The following is a 14,443-nucleotide window of genomic DNA, read 5'->3' as shown; positions in this document are numbered from 1 at the left end:
TTTGGTGGCTCCTTGCAGTGGCTCTGGAGGCCTCCTCCCTCCAGAGGGGGCAAAGTTGAAGCCTGCTGAAGATTCAAGCAGGTATGGCAGGAGAGACCAGGAACAAAGCAGGCCAAGTCCAAGGCCTTCCCCATCCACTCCACACCACCAGGCTGCCTGCGGAGCCCTTCTCACCCCAACACAGGAACTGAAGACACGGACTTCGTGCTCTGCCTCCACCTTTCCCTCTTCCATCCTCTGCTTTGTCAACACCTAGAGTGATTTTTCCAAAAATGCAAATTGCATCACATCATTCCTTTGATGAGTCCCTGGTGACTCTTCATTGCTCTGCAACAAAGCAAACAAGACTTTTAGTGCCAGCCCTTACATGCCACCACAGCCTCATCTCAAGATCACCCACAAGCCCCTTGGCCACCACCCACTCCTTGCTCCAGACCACTGTTGGTTGGGAATCCTGGGCTCTGTCCCCTGTGAGCCTTTGTAGTGTTGTAGTTTCCTCTGCACTGAACACTCTTGCCCTCCTGTCTGGCTCTCAGTTTCTCCTTATTCATGTTTCAGCTCAAATCTTACCTCTCTGGAAACCTTCCCTGGCCCCCTAAGGCTGAATTAGGCTCCCTGTTGTGCAGACCTTCCTTGGTACCATTTGTCAGAGTGATTAGTGTCACCAATTTCTTAATTGTCACAATCTCCAGACTTTAAGTTCCTTGAGGTCAGGGACTGCTGTGTTCTATATCTTCCTACTGTCAGAACCTAACACTGTCTGGCACATGGCAGGTACTCAATAAAACTTTGCAGAATAAATAAATGGAATAAAGAGCCCTGGAGAGGGGAAGCTGTCAGGGTGAGGGGAACCAGTGAAGTAGGAGCCCATCACCAGCTCACCGAGGCAGGCATCTCCCCATGATATGCATGGACAGGTGTGCCTGAGGGAGGCAGTGGGCCTCCTGCTTCTCCACACTCTCTCCTGTATTTGCTCATACAGTCACCTGAACTAGGTTTCCCACAATCCAAAGGAAGGAGCACCAGGCCTGGACATCACTGGGCTAGGGTGCGTGCATGCAGACACTTGGTCCTTGGCCCATCTGATACAGGTTCAACCTCCAGCTTTCTCTGTGCTCCCTGGCCCAGCCCTGCCCCTGTCCCCACTTCCAGCCCAGCCCCTCCTGGGCCAGGAAGAAGGGCGAGCTCCTCTAGGCTGCCTTCTCTGCTCCCCAGGGAGTCCCTTGGTGAAAGTGAACTCGCTCATTTAAACCTGACTCCACAGCCCTGCAGCCCCCTACAGCGCTAATTACCCTGTAGTTCTAAACTGATTGCTGTACACTAAGCTTAAGCCCCCCTTTATTTATTTACTGACTACATTAATAGCAAAGTGGGGCTGCTTTCAGTCACTGGCAACTGTACATTGCTGGCTGCACCATTTTTCTCCCCCCAGTCTCCCCAGGAGGCAGAGAGCAGAGACACGGAGTCCCCAAACTTGCCACCCTGATTCTGTCCCCTGGGCCAAACAATAATGAGAAATCATTGCTTTCATCCATACTTACCCCTAACACCAATGGGGCTTTTTCTCTGATCTGACTCTTGGATGGAGTGGGAGACCCAACACGGAACTCACAGACCCGAGGGAATTCCTGTTTACAGGACACTGGATTCACCTCCAATCAGCCTTTCAACAACTCCTGTCCTCATTTTATAGAGGTTTAAGTGGAGGCTGTGACTCCACAGCTGGCAGGTGTTAAACAGCGACTCTGTACCAAGCCCTGATCCAAGAGATGGCCTCCTCCCCTGTCCCTACCCTCCCAGGATTGACAGTCAGTCTTGAGTCCCCACAGCTTCTACCACTTGCCATGAGGAATTCCTCCCTGTACTGAATCAAAACCTCAAAATCTCTCAGCATTACATGACTTCCTCATGTGCCTGCCCAGAGTTTGCTGGAAACTTGAGAAAAAGAGCCTGTAAACATTCCAGGGCAGACCCGAGTCAAGTCTCCCCAGCCTGCTCCCTCCATTACTCACACACCTAGGGGAGGGGAGTCTGGGGAGTGAGCCAGCCTTGGGCTCTCCCACACCTCCCCACTCCCCCACCATGTGATGGCGTCCTGCCTTTCTACCATTTCAGGGTACAAATGAGCACACAGCTATGCAGGTTTGTACCTGCTGCTCTGCCCTTAGTCCCTGTTCCTTGGGGCGCAGTAGCATTCTGAAGGCACAAATGCACTGTCAGGGTGCAGTACACAAACTCATGGAATCAAGCACCCAGGCTCTACTTTGATTAAAATAGTCTGGTGGCTGCCTTTCAGGGCACGTCTGAGAAAGAGTGGCCGCTGGGAATTTGAAGCAAGAACCTGGAATTGAGAGTCAAGTGGTTCTGAGTTTGAGGCCAGCGCTACTACACACTGTGCAGTCATGACCATGTCTCTAAGCCCCCTTAAAGCCCCTTTTTCTCAACTCTAAGACAGGACACCAATACCTGGCCCATCTACCCTCAGGACAGTGTGAGGCCAGCTGAAGTAAGATACATGAATCCGCTTCCTAGACACCAAGGTGTTAGAACAATGTAGGTTACAATTCGTGGTGGACTCAGGCTGGCCTGGAAGGGGAGCCTGTGGCCTAGGTGTTCACTTCCAGGGCAGAAGCCTTGCAGTCCACAACCAGGAACTTGGGTGTCTGGAGCCATGGCCGCTGCTGCGACAGGCATCTGCTGGGACTCTGTCTCTACCTAGTGGGCAGTGGCTGCAGGTGCATCTGCTGTTCAGGCAACTGGAAAGTGACTGGGATTGGGTATAAACCCTGGTTTCCATGGGACCCTTGCTGTTGTGGGCCTGGGTAGGGATAGGTAAAGGAAAAATATGGTCCACAGTCATGCCAGAGTACGAATGTTTCAAATTACCTTGGGGGTGGGGGTGGTTATAGAGGTCAATGGGCCTTTCTGAAAGTCCCTGTCCCCAACCCCAGGGATGCCTGAGGCTTTGTCTCACACTGTGAAATCCAGTTCTCCCAAAGCTTTTCTCCTGGCAAAGGCACAGGCAGGCCTAAGGAGGGGTGCACATGAAAATGAAACTAGGGGAAATGGGGCAGTCTACTTCCTGAAGTCCAGAACCTTCAGAGAGTCTAGGAAACCCAGAATGGAAGGTTGGGGAAGTTGACTCCTGCCCTGAGGTAGACCTGCCCTTCCAAAGCAGTGAGTGAGTCTAGTGCCTGATCCCAACCCTACCCTGCCCACCTTTCCCCGCCATGGCTGGATAACATCCTGGTTTTCTGAGATAGTAGACTCCTCCACTCTTGGACACTTGGGTCTGCAGACAATTTGATTGAAAGTGATCTCAGAATGGACCGTCTTGTTTCTCTCCATGTCCCTTGACACCTCCAGTCATCTCAAATGGATGCAAGTAAGTGGCTTGGAACTGTGATCTTCCTGATCTCTGCCTCCCCTGTGTAGCTGGGATTACAGACACTAGCCACTGTGCCTGCCCCCAACAGGTTTCTGGCTGCTTCCTGAAACACTGTCCTAAACTAAGTTTGTAGGATTTTAGAACTCTGGCCAACTGTAAAGATCCTCAGAGAAAAGCGCTGACTCATATCTACCTCTGAGCATCTCTTGAAAAGCAGAGTTTTTGCTTTCTCCCTCCACCCTGATCAGTGAGGTTTCAGCATAGAGCAAGCTTCTAGTGACACCACATGGACAGAAAGAGGAAGTGCATGCATGACAGTCTGATGGGCACCTGGGAAGGGAGTCATGAAATGGCAGGGGGCAGTGGACAAAAGGGGACCTCACCAGCCAGACTTGAATGTCTATCGTACTCTCAGAAATCTCTTGCCAATCAGCCAAGGAGCAACCTTAGCCCCCATCCATCCCACGCACCTGACCTTTCCTTTCATTATCCCTGAGACCAGGCTGGACATTTAAATTAGGTTTCTTTTAAGTCTCAAGGACAATAAAAGAAAATAAACATCAAGAACAGCATAACATTAGATCACCTGGTTCACAAGTATAGGTGTGAACCATCACTTCTTCCTGCCTGGTTCTCTGCCTATCCTCGGGGACAAGGGGCTGTCATTAATCCCTATCACTGACAAGCCCTAAAAAGGAAGACCCAGAGTGATGTGGCCTTCCAGTTTCATACTCCTCCTCTTAGGCTCTGGATCGTCTCGTTCCCCTTTCTCTGAATGCTGGCATCCTGCACTTGTCTCCTCTCTGCCATGTTCACCTCTCCTCTCTATCTGATTATTCTATGAACATATAAGCATCTCCCATTTCAACAAGCCTTTCCTTGACAAGTTCTACCCAAACTGCTCTTTTTCTTTGGATAGCAAAGTTCTAAAGAGCTGTCTGTAGACACTGTTTTCTTTCATTTTTCTTACATACTTCTTACCTGAGTGTCTTTTACTCCACTAACATTGTCAAGGTCACCAGTGGCTTTGACTTGCAAAATATGATGGTTTTGTTTTGTTTTTTTCTGGCTTCATCTTACTTGCTTTCCCAGCTTTCTTTTTTTCTTTCTTTTTTTGTGGTACTGGTGTTTGAACTCAGGGCCTTGTGCTGTTTCCTTTGAGCCATGCCCCTAGCCCTTTTGTTATTTTTCAGATAGAGTCTCACTAACTTTTTGCCTGGGCTGGCCTTGAACTGTGATCCTCTTGATCTCTGCCTCCCCCATGTAGCTGGGATTACAAAAGTGACCACTGCACCTATTTCCCCACCCTCAGCAGTTTTCTACATACCTAACGGGCTGCTTCTGGAAACTGTTTCCTGAACTCCCCCCATGTCCCTGGCTGCTGTTCCTTAGTCTCAATGGCTGGCTCTTTCCGCTCCCTCTGCTGGAACTTTGGGTATTAGACAATCTCTGAATGGTTCCTTAACTCTCTTACCTTATCGATTTGCTTTTTCCCCCTGGGTGTCTCGTCGACTTCTGTCCATTTTAGTGTATACCAGTGATTCCCAAATTTATATCTCCTGTCTTCAGTTCTCCACTGAGTCACACATTCAGTGGCTTGTTGGCATGAACATGTCACACTTAACATGTGCTAAACATGCCTGACTCTTCTATTGGATGTATAGGATAATGTTAGCTGCTATAGCAAGTAGATCGGAAAATATATCATGACTCAATTATAATAAAAGTTTAATTGCCCAAGATGAATGTTTGTGGTTGGCAACTGGCTTTTCTCTACATCCTCATGATCCCCCATCATCTGTATGCATCCAGAATGGGGAGAGAGAGTGTTTGGAGTGGGGACTTACCTGCTTCTTAAAAGCTGGTCTAGTGAAGACATCCTTCCTGCTTACAGTCAATTGAATACTCCTCAGTCACAGAGCCAAGGGGGACTGGAAAACGTATTTCCTCCATGCGCTGAGGAAAAAGAGACTGGTTTTGGGTGAAGAACTAGCTGTTTCTGCCACAATCTGTCTTTCTGGTCACAATATACTTGTTTATATTCTTCTTCCCACATATAAAGTATATTTGCCCCCAATGACAGAAAACCCCCAAATCCATTCAGTCACTGCAAATTGTTTAAAATTCAAGATCCCCAACCTTCATGCACCTCTCTCCATCAAGTCTGGACCTGGTTCCTCTTCAAAAAGTGATCTGTGAACTGAAAGCCAGTTATCAACACAAAAGTCTTCTCGGTTGGGTATTATGCTAAAATCAGTGACAATTTCTGGACTATGCAGTCAACATATGTAGTAAAACCACTTTCTGCAGTCACCAACTTCTTTCTCTCCTTCCTTGGTGTAAAGTAAGATCCTCTGTCCCTTGCACCTGGGTGTGGCCAGATGGCTGATCCTTAACATCAAATGTAAATAGAGACTTTTAATAGACAAGCATGCCCTGGAGTAATTTCCTATGGCTGCCATAACAAATTACCATGACTTGGTGGCTTAAACCAACAGAAATGTGTTCTCTCACAGCTGTGGAGACCAACAATCCAAAGCCAAGGCAGGACCATGCTCCGTCTGGGGGCTTCTAGGGGAAAACTTTTTCTTTTTTCCTCAAGCTCTTGGTGGCTCCTGGTATTCTTTGGATTGTGACAGCACCTCCTAGCTCTGTCTTGGTCTTCCATGGACTTCTCTGTGTATCCTTTCCTATCTCTTATAAGGACACTCTCCTTGGTTTTAGGGCCCATCCTAATTCAATGTAATCTCATCCTAATCCTTACTATATTCACAGCTGCAAAGACCCCATTTCCAAATAAGGTCACGTTTTAGAATGTTTCTTTAGACATGAAGGGTGACACTACAACCCTTTCATAATAAAAATTCCCTGTCTACACTGCGAAGAAGGTGCCGTCAGAAGTTCTTGCTCCAGAGCTATGGAGGAATCCTGCTGCAGAGGGGTTTGTGAAGACCTCCTACCCTGGTAGTGGAGAAAGTTCTTGTGTTAGACCCTGGATACTGCCTGGAAGGAATTCTCTTGTCCAATGTTCTCTGAAACCCCTAAAACCTACAGGAAAGAATTACTTAACGGTTATCTGACATGGCCACATCTTCAGTGATTCCTGGGGCTGGTCTCATTTGGTACTACACAGCTTTTATAGTCCTACTGAATTCTGTGCAAGTCTGGGAGACTCCAAAGTTCCAGCAGTGAAAGTCTTTATTTGGCCAAGTTTATGGATTTTTGTAATGCAATTTCTTCAAAAAATAGTATCTGGCTCTCTTTGCTTCTAATCTTTTCCTTATACCTGTAACCACACCTAAAGTTCTTTTCTAGACATAGTTGTCAAACCTGCTCATCTGCAAAGGTCCTTGTCAAGTTTCTAGTAGCTATCATGGGGACATATGGAACAGTCAGCAACACCTGTAATATGATGCTTGTCATAGACTAAGTCTCTTTGTAAGAAAATTTTCAATTTATGAATTTATTTATTTTAGTGCTGGGATTGACCCCAGGGCCTTATGCAGGCTATGCACATACTCAACCATAGCTCTGTGAGTCGTTATTGCTCAGAGCCTTTTCCAGTCTTATTTCCTGTAACTTAGGATCTAGGAGTGGTTAGTTTTCCTATATCCAAAAGGACCTAAATGTCTAGATTCCCCATATTTTCTTTCCTTTCTTCTTGGAAAGTTGTGAATTACTGTCTGAATGCATCTCTTAATGGCACTATCTTGCTACAGACACTGACGAGGAACTCACATGTACTAATATTTCTGCTTCTTTCCCCACTTTTTCCCATATAGCTGCAGGCTTCTTTGTACTTGGCTTGATCTGCCTTCCATGTTATTCCAGCAAAAATTTTACTAAATGTTTTATCTCTGCGTACCACAGGACTCCATCTGTCTAGCCAGATCTATCTCTCTCCTTGCTGCCAGCAAAGGAACTAAATAATCTGGCCATTGTCTGTCTACCTCTCTGTCCCATCTCCTTCTACCCCAGTGCCCAGCCTCGCTGTCTCCCACCTGTTCCGGGACAAGACAGGCCTTTACGTGTGCTGCCCCTCTGCCAAGAGCTCTCTTCCCCCACAAATCTTTGCATGTCTGCCTCCCTCACACATAATTCGAGTCACATTTGCCTGTCAGTGGGCCTTCCCTGACCATCCCATCCCAAGTTTGTTTTGCATAGCATTTACTATCATGTGATATTATCTTCTTTACGTGTTTACAGCCCTGATGGCCTGTTTGCCACCATAGCTTTGATTTTACAAACTGTGCTTGTCACACAATCATTATGACAACTGGTGCTAATACTTATGTAATATTCACTGTGTACCAGACATGGGTTTCAGATCTTTATTGAAAACTTTTTTTAAATGAAAACTTTCAAAGATCCACAAAAGTAGAGAAAATAATGTGATAACTCCCCCTAAAACACCCATCACCCAGATTCAACATTAAGGTTTTGCCATACTTCTTTCATCTTTCTTGTCTTCCTTCTCTGTCATTCATTTCTTTGTTTCTCTTGAAGTCTTTAAATGTCATACATCATGTCATTTTACCTCTACACATTTTAATATGTTCATTTTTAAGAGAATTTTTCTTATATAATCACATTTAGTGTAATACTCAGTCCATCTTCAGATTTTCCTGACTGCCTTAAAAATAAAGCAAGTTGATCTGTTTGAATTAGGAGACAAACCAGGCGCACACACAGCAGTAGTTTGTAATTTCTCTTGTCTTGTTTCCTTTGTGCTGAGACAGGTATGAGATGATAATGACCTGAAGTGGGGCTGAGTGGTGACAACATGACGTGGAGAGACCGTGGCGTTCAGTCATCTGGTTGACCAGCTTTAGGTCAGCAGAGTGGGGACCATTGGCTTCTATGGGTCACATGCTTGCTTGAGATCAACAGTGGCCTTGTTCCCTGTTACGGGGTTCTTGATGTGACAGCTGAAAGCAACCTCATACACCACTTAATATTTTCTCTTGTTTTATTCCTTTGCCTAGCCTCTCTCAGTTGGCCAGATGTCTTTTTGTCACCTCCTCTGGAGCTTGTTAGGAGAGGGTCAGTTCCCATTCATGGTTCCCAGACCAACTGTGCACCAAAACTCATGGAATTTTGTTCTGCTGTTTAAAAAATATACTAAAACGGGCCAAGATGTGGCTCAGTGGTAGAGCACTTGCTTAGCATGCACAAGGCCTTGGGTTCCACCATCCCCACTGTGGCAATAAATAAAAATATACTAAAGCAGTTGGCTCCATGTCCAAACCTTCTGCATCAGAATCTACAGGCACGATGCCTGGAAATCTGTTCTAAACTACTTCCTAGGTGACCCTGATGTAACCAGGTACAGACCTGCCTCAGAAATCTTGTGGAATCTGTGATGGTGACAGTTCCTAAGATGAAATTTGTAAAGCTATTTTTGCCAACAGAATAACAATTCTTCTGGACTCAGTCATCTCTCAACTTTTTTTGTTTGTACACTTTTCATTATGTATCCTAACATTTCTTTATCTGTGCATTATATACATGCACTACTATACCAGACAAGGTATAAAATACACTAAAATAAAAATCTTTCAAGATTTAAGAAGTAAATAAAAATAGCAGTTCCAGTATTTACTCCTTGTACCCAAGTGGTTTCTCTTGGATTACCATCTATGGACTGTAGCTTTGGGATATTTTCAGCCACTTTTACTTTGCCCCAAAAGCCTAGTTTGAAGAACTTCCAGAATCTCCTTTCTCTTATAACACTCTTTATCAAACTTTGCTTAGAAAGGGGTTTGTCTGGTTCACTAGGGTTCAGATTTTCCTCCCCCGTGTACCCAGGAACCTACCTAAATTAGTTTCCAAGCAGGCAAATGAGTAATTTTAGCAACCAAAGGTCTTGGGCCCAAGACCAAGTTCCTGTGGCCTTCTTGGATCTCTGGGGTCTCAGGACACGGAAATTTCCTAATGGATGTTATTAGGGCTGCCAAGGAGGAAAGGTGGTCAAGGGCTGGAAGGAGCCAAAGCCAACACCAGGTTAAAAAGGCTAGAACTTGCCACCTAAGGCATTCCAGGACTCTTCATTCCTTCCTGTACATCTGAGTTTCCATCTGGTATTATTTTCCTTTAGCCAGAAATGTTTCATTTAGTATTTCTTGTAGTGGAGGTTTATTGGTAATACATTCAGCTTTTATTTATCTGACAAGGTCTTTATTTCGCTCTCAATTGTGAAGGGTGTTTTTCTGGATATGGAACTCTAGCTCTAGCCTAACACATTTTTTGTTTGTTTTGCTTTGTCTAAAGCTTTAAAGAGGCCCTCCATTACCTCCCGAGTTCCCCTGTTTCTGACAAGAGCTTAGCCACTCTTCATATCAGTGTTCTCTTGTGTGTAATATGTCTCTCTGGCAGATTTCACAGCTTTTAGAAGTCTGATTATGAAGTGCTGAGGTGTGAACTTACTTTTCTCAGAGTTTACTGAGCTTGCTGGATCTCTAAATTGTTAAGATGCTGCACCCTATTTTGGAAGTTTTGACCATTTTGTCTTCCTGCGGGTTTTTTTTTTTTTTTCTGCCCCATTCTCTCTCCTTTCCTTGGAGATTCTCAGCTATATTTTTGCATAGATTACTGAAGCTCTGTTCATTTTGCTTCACTATTTTCTCTCTCTTCTTGTTCAGAGTGGATAATTTCTATGGCTCTGTCTTCAAGTTTGTGGACTCTTACTTTTACCATCTCTCATCTGCTGTTAAAGCCGTGCTGTGAGTTCTTCATTTCAGACATTTTATTTTCAGTCCAGAATTCCCCTTTCCATGTATCTGCTGAGATTCTCTTTTGGATACTCATTAAGATTACATTTTTATTTAACTCCATGAATCATTCACAATGGCTGCTTTAACATCCCATCTGTGGCAACATCTGCATCATCTCAGGGTCTGGTTTCTATTGACACCTTTTCTCTTTATGGACAACTTGTTCCTGCTTCTTTTTTTTTTTTTTTCACTGTTTAAGGAATTTTTATTAAAGCAAAAATTTTATAATCCAAATTACGTTTCCTTGCTCAGTTATCAATTCTGTTACTTAAAACAGAACCGACATCCTGAGCTATTCCACAGTAAAGAATTACAAAATTAAAGAAAGGAATGCTTTAAGTTTTTGTACTTTGCTGAAAATTCTTTTTCCCAGGGTCTATAAAACATTAATTTGTTTTTATATTTTACTATTTTTTTTGTGTGTTTTTTTTTTGTTGTTTTTAAATCAAGTAATCTAGGACTAGCATTGTTTGCTAGACCTGGCATTTGCTCGGTACATAAGGTTCAAAGTTTCCTTTCCTTTTTTATTTATTTTATGTTTTGCAATGTTTTTTTTTTCATAATATTTAAGTTTTTCGATGTTTAGATATTTTTCTTCGGTGAAGCACGAGTTTCTTTTCGTGGTCCCTGATCGATTTAAACAGTTGGAACACCGGTGGCACTGTTAACTGCTTTCTGGGCAGCCTCTTTAGCTTGGTGGGCTTGTAGTACAGCTACAGCTTCATCAACCTTAGAACGGAGAGACTCTGGAGACTCGAGCATATGAAGTAGTTCTGAATTATCAATCTCCAACAACATGCCAGTGATTTTACCAGCAAGTGTAGGGTGCATGGCTTGAATAAGAGGAAACAGCCGTTCACCCAACATTTGCTTTTGCTCTTGAGGGGGGGCAGATGCCAACATGGAAGCAGTCAAAGGCTCTTGACCTTGTACATGAACAGCAGGCTGCTGCATGGTGACCTGTGGCTGTGCATTAAGGTGTTGCTGAGGATTGCGGACTCCCGCAGCGTGTTTATACTGTGGAACGGTGCGGACAGCAGGAGTAGCTGCGGCGGCAGCAGCTGCAGGACGTGGACCCATTGTCTGTGTTGATGTGTTAGCAACACGCTGTGTGGACATGACTCGTGGAACCTGTGAAGAAGCTGGTCTCATAGTACTAAGTGGTGGTCTAGGAGCGGCTGGGCGGATAGCACCGGGCATATTTTGGAATGGATGAGGTCTGGCACCCTGAGCAGTCCAGCGAGGACTTGGTCTTAGTTGAGCAATTTGGCTAGGAGGATAGTATGCAGCACGGTTCCGAGTCTGTGGGATAGCTGCCATGAAGTAACCTGAAGGAGGTGCTGGCTGGTAGGGGTTGATTACAGGGTTGGGCACAGCTCGTACACTCGCCATTCTCTGCATATACTGGTTAGTGAGGTGAGCCTGGCGCTCTTCTTTGCGCTGAGCTAAAGCTACATACAATGGCTTGGTGGCCACAATTCTACCATTCATTTCTGTAACTGCTTTAGTGGCTTCTTCTGGGGAGGAGAAACATACAAAACCGAACCCTTTGCTTCGACCACCTTCCATCATAACCTTTGCACTAGTGATTGTACCAAATGGAGAAAACTCTTTCCGGAGACGTTCATCATCAATACCATCATCAAGATTTTTCACATAAAGATTAACACCCTGGTATCTGGTGATCCTATCTTGTTTCATCTGTTCAAATTTGCGCTTAAGTTCCGTCTGCCGCTCCACCTTTTTCTGAGCTCGACCAACATATATTTGTTTTCCATTGAGCTCCTTTCCATTCATTTCATCCACAGCTTTCTGTGCATCTTCGTGCCTTTCAAAGCTTACAAATCCAAATCCTTTGGATTTTCCACTTTCATCAGTCATTACTTTCACACTTAAGGCAGGTCCAAACTTGCCAAAGAGATCCTTAAGGCGCTCATCATCCATGTCTTCTCCAAAATTCTTGATGTAAACATTGGTGATGAGATTCTTGACAGATCTCATAATTGAAGAAAAATTATGGAGCAGGAATTGCAAGTGATACATTGTAAGAAGTCTGGATTATGTTATGTTCCTTTATAGAGTGATGCATTTTGTTCTGGGAGGTAGGTAATTTAGTGGAGGCTTTTCTTGACCCTGTTTGAGGCTTTGTTAGGGTAAGTCTAAAGTAGTTTTTGTGGTAAGGGTGCCTGGCTAGCAAGCGTGAGGCCCTGAGTTCAAACCCCAGTGCTGCCAAAAAAAAAAATTAAAAATAAAGTAGTTTTTGCTTGAGGCATGATCCTTATTTCCAAAACTTAACTTGTGAATCAGTTGAATGCTAAGACATGCTGCAATAATGAGCTCTCTCCATTCCGGCTGGAACCATGACCCCCAGCACCACTACTGGTGGTGCTGCTCCACTGTTTCTACTCTTCGGAGTCCAGAATAGCCAGGCTTTTACAAAGTCTCAACATGTGCATGTGTTGCCCAGTTCTTGATCAAAAACCACAGGGAACCCTGTGTAATGGGTTGAGTTGTTTCCCTCTAGCGAGATGCATTGAAGTCTTAAGCTCTAATGCTTCCGAATGTGACCTTTACTTGGAAATAAGGTCTTTACAAAGGTGATTATGTTAAAATTAGGTCATTAGAATAGGCCTGATTCAATGTAACTGACTTCCTGATAAAAATGGGAAATTTGACAGAGACACCAGACATACCAGGGAGAATACATGAAGATTGTGTGACGTATCTATAAAGCAAAGAATGCCAAAGATCGCCAGCAAAGCACAGGAAGCTAGGAGAAAGGTATGGAACAGATTCTTTTCCACTGCCCTCAGAAGGAACCGGACCTGCAAACAACTTGATTTCAACTTCTAGTCTTCAGAATGGTAAGACAATAAAATTTCCTTTGTTTGAGTCAAACTCAAACTCAGAGGGGATTCCACTATGGAACCTCCTCTTCCCTGGTAAGCCTGCCACTCAAGCTCCATTTTCTTCAACAACTTCACTGATCTCTGCTTTCTTTGCCAGCAGGTTAGCTGGACTCTGCTTGGGTTCCACCCTTCTGTTCTGCAGTGAAGAATTTGTCCCAGGCTGGGACCTGGCGCACATAGGACTGATATCCTTAGGGACTATGATGCCGCACTGTTTGTTGTCTAATGTCTGAGAACAGTGGTGCCGTTTGTTTTCTCCAGCTGTATAGTGGTTTTATAGTCCATTCTAGCATTTGTTACTCTGTCATGACCAGAGTGAAATTTCTGACGTAAGATCAGTTTGAATTAACTCATTTAGTTCGCTCAACAATTGTGTTAGTCAGATTTTCATCCTGGTGACAAAATAGCCGAAGTGATTAACTTACAAAGAGAAAGACTTATTTGGGCTCAAGATTTCAAGGGTTTCACTCCATGGTCAGTTGGCTCCATTGCTTTTGCAGCCGGGATAAGGCAGCACATTGAGGCAGGGTGTGTGTGGAGGAGCAAAGCTGCTTACCTCCTGGGGGCTGGGAAGCAAAGAATGATATTGGCAACCCAATTTTCCCTTCAAAGGCACCCCCCCAATGACCTAACTTCCTTCCATGAGGCCCTGCTTCCTAAAGGTTTCACCACCTCCCAATAGTGTCACAGGCTGGAGACCAAGCCTTCAACAAATGGCCTTTTGGGGATGATCAAGATCCAAACTATAGCATTACAACCCTAAAAGGTAGGTGGTTGTCCTAAGGTTTTTACAGATAGAAAAAAAGATGGGTACAAAAATGAAACTAACTTGTTCAAAGACAAGTATCTTATAAATAGTGAAGCCAAATTTTGAGGGTTTTTTTGTTGTTGGGACTGGGGTTTGAACTCTGGGGTTTGAACTCAGGGGTTTGCCCTTGCAAAGCAGTCACTCTACTGCTTGACCTGCACCTCCAGTCCATTTTACTCTGGTTATTTTGGAGATGGGTCTTGTGAACTATTTGCCTGGGCTAACCATGAACCATGATCCTCCTGATCTCAGCCTCCCAAGTAGTTAGGATTACAGGCATGAGCCACCTATGCCCAGCTGAAGCCAAATTTTAAATGTGGATAGTTTACTTCCAGACTCAGCATTCTGGTATATCAACCTGTTATCTTACATTAGTGGGTGCTTAATAACTGCATTTTGAATGAGTGAATAGGTAGCTGTATCTTCTGTGTGTGTGTGTGTATTTGTGTGTTACTGGGGATTGAACTCAGGGCCTTGCACTTGCTAAGCAAGCATTCTACCCCTCAAGCCTTGTCTGAGTTGACCTCAAACCACAATCCAGCTACTTCCACCTCCTGAGTAGCTG

General features: G+C 44.6%; 1 pseudogene; it reads right to left on the bottom strand.

The window, feature by feature from the left end:
• Positions 1-10,510: 10,510 nt before the first annotated feature.
• Positions 10,511-12,162, bottom strand: LOC109696852 (polyadenylate-binding protein 1 pseudogene; annotated as a pseudogene).
• Between the last annotated feature and the right edge of the window lie 2,281 nt (positions 12,163-14,443).

The sequence above is a fragment of the Castor canadensis genome, chromosome 2 (assembly GCF_047511655.1).
Source record: "Castor canadensis chromosome 2, mCasCan1.hap1v2, whole genome shotgun sequence".
NCBI lineage: Eukaryota > Metazoa > Chordata > Mammalia > Rodentia > Castoridae > Castor > Castor canadensis.
The sequence above is the reverse complement of the archived record's forward strand: the minus strand, read 5'-3'. Positions and strand labels throughout refer to the sequence as shown.